The sequence below is a fragment of the Psittacula echo genome, assembly GCF_963264785.1.
Source record: "Psittacula echo genome assembly, contig: SCAFFOLD_127, whole genome shotgun sequence".
Lineage (NCBI taxonomy): Eukaryota > Metazoa > Chordata > Aves > Psittaciformes > Psittacidae > Psittacula > Psittacula echo.
Genome location: NW_027664172.1, coordinates 41501 through 47500, shown reverse-complemented (window position 1 = coordinate 47500; position 6000 = coordinate 41501).

The following is a 6000-nucleotide window of genomic DNA, read 5'->3' as shown; positions in this document are numbered from 1 at the left end:
ATTCGTTCGTTCGTTCGTTCGTTCGTTCCTGCCTGCCTGCCTGCCTGCCTGCCTGCCTACCTGCCTGCCTGCCTGCCGCCTGGGGAACTGAGCGCGGGACTGCCCGCCCGCTGGGAGCAGCCCCTCTTTTCCTCGCCGGCGGCGACCCGCTTGCCGAGGCGGGGGGGGGGGGGGGGGGCGAGCACGCAGGCGCAGAGCGTTCTGGCTGCCGAACCCTGCCCCTCCGCCCACCTGCTCCGGGGCGGTGCCGCTGACCGCTGAGTGGGGCCGCACCCAGCGCCCGGCGGGTCCGAAACGGCAGCGCGGGGCGGGGGGGGGGAGTTTGCACACGGGGATTTGTTTCTCTCATTCTCTGTCTCTCTCTGTCTCTCTCTGTCTCTCTCTCGATCTGCACCGCGGGGGGGGGGGGGGGGGGGGGGCCAGGCGCCGCGAAGAGCGGGCGGGGGGGGGCGCCGCGGCATCTGCAGAGCCCCCGGGGCGTCGGCTAGTGTACTTCAGTGTATGCAGCGCTCAAAGAGGGGAGCTTGTAAGGGGAATATGACCTTCGATCCTGCCTGCCCTCGCCCCTGCGGTAGTCTGGGCGTTGACTGGAGCACGAACTGGCTCGCTTGCCGACTGGTTTTCTGTCTCTGGTCGTGCCTCCGCTGTTCCACCTCTCCCTTTCCCATCACCGCTCCTGACTTTTGAGCGGTCTCTCACATTTCTTCGCTACCCCCGAGAGGGTCGTTTCGATCGTGTTTTGCGATCTGCCTCCCATGATCCGGATCTCCCGAGGAGAAATTCCCTTTATCTCCTGGTACGTCCCGCCGGTCGGTCCCGTTACCGCCCGCCCGCCCGCCCGCCCGCCCGAAGAGGGCCTTGCGGGACAGTCTCGGTTTTACCACGGGCCCGGGCGGCGACGGGAGCGGAGGCGTCTTTCTTGGCGCTTGCTTCTGGCTCTTCATCTGACTCGGAGGATTCCTCCCGAATCGGAGGTGGTCTCTGGCCCTGTCCCTTTGGGGAAACATCATCCTCCCTGCTGTCCTCCACCGTGCCGTCTTCGTCTCTTTGCCTGAGTTTCAGAGACGTTTCCCCCAAACCACAGCCACAAGAACCTCTTGGCGAGCGTGTCCCAGCCCGTTGCTGAGGGCGGGGTGCCGGGGGTGCTGTAGGCGCCGCGGAGGGGGGCGGACGGGGGCGGGGGACCGGCGCGGCATGCATCCGCAGAACCCCGGGGTGCATCGGCCGGTGTATTTCAGCGCGTCCTGGCTTCAGCGGTCGCGGTCCTTTTCCTGAGCGGTTGCTGCGGCGCCGGTCCCCCTCGCCAGCCAGAGGCGCCTTTCGCGGCGGGAGGGGGTGGTGGGCTCTGTGTCGGCAGAAGGACGCACGAAACCGAGCCCCACGGAACGAAAAGTTCTGGCGAGCGCCGGGACTCGGCCCGCCGCCTCTGCCTGCCGGGTCCCCAGCACCAGCCGCAGGGTGCGTCAGGGGGATTGTCGAACGACGGAGCGGGAAAAGAGAAAAGAAAGCCCCCAAAAAGCAAGCACCCCCTACCATCCCCGGCCCCCCCCCCCCCCCCCCCCCCCCGCAAAAAAAAAAAAAAAAAAAAAAAAAGGCAAAACTCCCCCCAAAAAAAACCTCAAACGCTCCACACACACACCCACACACACACACACCCCCCCCCCCAAAAGAACCCCAACAAAAACCCTCGCACCGCCCCCCCAAAAAACCTCCCCAACGACAAGGAGGGGGAGGGGGGAGGAAAGGGCAAAAAACCCCCAGAACCGACCAAGCAAACCAACCACAAAAACGGAAAAAAACCCCCACCGAACCCAAAAAGCCCGAAAAAAACACCCCAGCCCCAAAAAAGCCCCGCACCAAGAAAACCCGCAGAGAACAACCCGAGAAAATTAAGCCCTGACAACCGAGAAAAGCCTGGCGAGTGCCCGGCAGCGCCGAGATCCGCGTCCGCCCGGCAAACGCTGCTCGAGCCTGCGAGCCTGCCGGCGGGCGGGCGGGCGGGCGGGCGGGCGGGCGGACGGACGGACGGACGCACGGCAAGGCAAGCTCGTGCTAGGGGCCGTAGCTTGCCTTCAGGTCTACCGGGCCCCGCCGGGACTTAGCCGAGACGCTTGCACGGCGCTGCCTTCCTCCGAGCGCTGCTTCAGGGCCCCGGTCTTCCGTGCGGGGTAGACCTGGTAGCCCAAGCGCCGCCTCCATCTCCGCCTTCCCTCGGTGCGTTCAGGGTAGACCTGGCCTCTGCCGGCTCTCTTTGCGGGGGGAGATGTTTAGCAGGTGAGTCGCGCCTGGTGGCTCTTGTGTAGTGCCGTTGGTAGACCTCGGCCTCTCTTTTTCTTGGTTTGTTTTCTTGTGGAGTTTTTTTTTCTTCGTGGTTTTCTGGGTTTTTTCTTCTTCTTTGTTCTTTCTTCTTGTTTGGTTTCGTTTTGGGAGTTTTTCCAATTTTTTTCTTTATTCCTCCCCGGGCCCTACCTCACTCTTCCGTGGCCTCGAGGTGGCCTCCATCCCCTTCATCCGCACCCGTCCCCCCCCCATTTAGCTCTTTGCCACACTCATCCCACCCAGTCGGTTTGTTACCGCGTTGGCGAATTATTCGCTCATGGGTTCCTGCATTCCTGAATTCCTCCTTTTATTCCTATGTCCATGAATTTCTTTCTTTCTTTCTGCTGAATCCATTGTGCTATTTCTGCTCTCTGATCCGGCACCTTTGGGGAAACAGAATCCTCTGTTCTATCCTCAACCATAACCATGCTGTCTTCATCTCTTTCCCTAAGTTTCAGACACGTTTTCCCCAAACCAAACCCAGAAGAACATCTTTACAATCTATTCCCAGCCCGTTGCGGAGGGGGGACCCACATTTGTCCCCCCGCCCCATTGGGAAGGCTTCTGTGTAAAAGAACCACGCGTGCACCCCGTTTCCTTTTGTGTTCTCCTTCCCTTTCTCTCCCGGGTTATGGTCTCGTCCTTGGTCTCCCCATCCCTCCCTCCCTCAATCCGTTCCTTCCCCCCTTTTCCCTTCCTGCTGCTTCCTGAAGAGGAAGTTCTTCCCTGTAAGCGTGGTGGGACACTGTCAGAGGTTGGCCAGAACAATATCTGTCCAGCAGCGGGTCTTTGCTGGTTCAAGGCATGCAGAGAGGCAGCTCTACCCGGATTTACTACAGTTTTAATACAGATTTGATGACGAGAGAAATTCTCTTGAATAAGGCTCAGGATGGAGAATGCTCCCTGCTCGTGGCAGGATTGGAGTAAAAATAACCAATGAACTCCTGGTTTGCCAGATTTGGGAGGGATTTGGGCTGCAGTGACCCCCTAAAGCACCCCCAGAGAGTCCTGGGGATACCCTTAGAGAATGCCTGCAGCACTTCCAGAGCACCCCATGAACCCAGTCAGAGCTCATGCATCACAATGACTATGGGGACATGGGACCACAGGGGTGGCTGATTCTGGAACACCCCATGTTCAGGTGTGTGAGGCCATAGAACCCCATGGAACCCTTCAGAGGAGGCAGCAGGAGATGAGAGCTGCCCCAGGGAACACAAGGTACCAGTGCAGGAGGCAAGAGCAGTTCCTCTTGGTGTCTTGGTGCTGGTGACGCCTGTGCACACAGGAGCGTGGAACGAGCTGGGTGGCAATGGCGATCTTGGGGTGCTTCAGGAGATCCCAAGAACACCTCCAGTGACTTCCCCATTGTGGCTGCTTTGGACTCGGTGTGCGGCTGCCTTGAATCCTGGGATCTGCCCTCATTTCTTGTGTGGAGAACAAGGGCTTGTGGGGATGGGACAAGGGGGAAGGTGACAGAGAGGAGAGAGTGAGATGAGATTTCAGAAGCTCTTCCCTGTGAGGGTGGTGGGACACTGGCACAGGGTGCCCAGCAAAGCTGTGGCTGCCCCATGGCTGGCTGTGTTCAAGATACAGCTGAAAATTACCTCCCTGTTTCCTTGGTACATGGTTGAGTTGCTCTGGAGATAAATCTGGCTCTGCAGATCCAACACCAAAAGGAATTGTTCACCTGCCCTTGCTGTCTCATGCGCACTTGTCATTTATTGAGGGAATTATCCATGGGCTGGGAAAGGAAACAACACATTTTTAGTTAATTGTGGTTCTTCCTGGTAAAACCTGTCGGGCTTTAGCATCTTGTCCCGTATTTTCCATAGGAATTGGAATGTATTTTTGTTATTAAAGATAATATTTCATTTCCTCCTCTCCCGTGATCTCTACAAGGAGGTTTCTGTCACTTGTCCAGCTGATTTCCATGCGCTAATGTAGGGCAGACTGTTTAACAAGAAACAGTAGAATAGAAACGAATAAAAAGTATGGTAGGCTGTAAAATTTGACTTGGTTCCAGTTGCTGTTGGTCACCATCCAAACAGGGTATCCCACAGGGATGCTGCCATGGTCACCGTGTGGACCTGTTAGGGACAGGTTAATGGTTGGACTCGATGTTCTCAAGGGTCTTTTCAAATGCAGTGATTCTGTGACTCTAAGTAAAGCTGTGTCTCTATATATTTATATGTACGCTGTAATGGGATGAGGTAGTGGATTTTTCCTGGAAGCTTCAGCCCAGCCCTGGACCGAGGACTTTTCTTTAGGGTATCTTAGAGCTGTCTGTGAAGGAGAAGGGGTTTTGCAGCCCAGCAGAAATAATGGCAGAATCCCAGCCCCTCCAGCATGGCTTTGAAACCCTCCCACTGTCCCGCACACCATGAATCAGTATCTCTTGCAGGACTGGCTCCAGGGACATCTGCCTCAATAGACAAGAGCAGGATTGCAGCAGCAGTAGCATGAGAGCCTGGCAGTGATTGACTACAACAAGTAATGAGGGTGCTAGTGCTCAGTCCAAGTGCGTGCTACGTGCCCGTTTGAAGGGTGTGAGATCCCTGTGTAAAACCACATTTGGGGCTCCCCAATGTGCCTGGGACACCCTTCTCATTCTCTGCTTCGCAGCTGCACCCCAAAACCTGCCAGGGTCCCCCTGTATCTCCCATTCCCCCGTCCCCAATGATCTCTGGTGGCTGTAGCCCCTATGTGAGGGCTCCAGGGGTCCCCCAAATTACTCTGCGCCCTGCAGAGCTTGGGCACATTCCCATCAACCTCCAAATCCCCCCAATCCTCCAGTTCCCTTCTGAACCCCAAATCCCCCCCATTCACTGCCATGGGCCAACAGGGGCACTGCAGAGTCAGGGTACCCTGGGACAAATGGAACCCCTGCTTTTGGGACCCTGGGTGCTCCCCAAATCCCTGCACCGCCCTGGGGAGCTTTGGGGATCCCCCCCAATGCCCCAATCCCCTCTGAGCCCCCAAACTCTTCCCCTCAACACATCTCCACCCTAGGGGATCATTGCTCACCCAAGAGCGACTCAGGGTGCCCTGGGACCCAGGTACCCCCCTCTTTTCAACACATGGGAGAGCTCCCCCAATATAATGTGCCTCCTACAGCGAGTTATGGGGGAACCCCCCCCCGAACCCCCAAATGTTCCTTGACCCCCCAAATCCCTCCAACCCCCCAAATTCCTCCCATTTATGACAACAGGGCTCCCTAGGGCAACCGATGAGATTCAGCTGCCCTGGCATTGATGGACCCCCAATTTTTGGGAGAGGGGGAGTCCCCCAAATAACTGAGCCACCTCAAGGCATTTTGGGGACCAGCCTGAATCCCCCAAATCCCCCTGAGATCCCCCCAAACCCAAAGCCTGAAGCTCAGCGCAGGGGCACAAACCCGCTAACAAAGGGGTCTCCTGAAAAGTGGGGTCCCCCCAACACCCACCCTGGGGGTCCCCTAAGGTGCTCTGGGACCTCAAATCCCCTGGGGGGGACCCCACCATTGCTTTGGGTTCCGTAGTGAATTCAGGGGGGCAGAGGCAGTGGAGCCCCCAAAAGGGGCACCCCAATTAAGGGGCACCCCAAAACCACGCTGCCCCCCCCCCCCAAAGGGCCCTGGAGGCACCCAAAGCAATCGTGGTGCCCCCCTAAATCCTGGCGTACCCCAAATCCCCCTGAAGCACC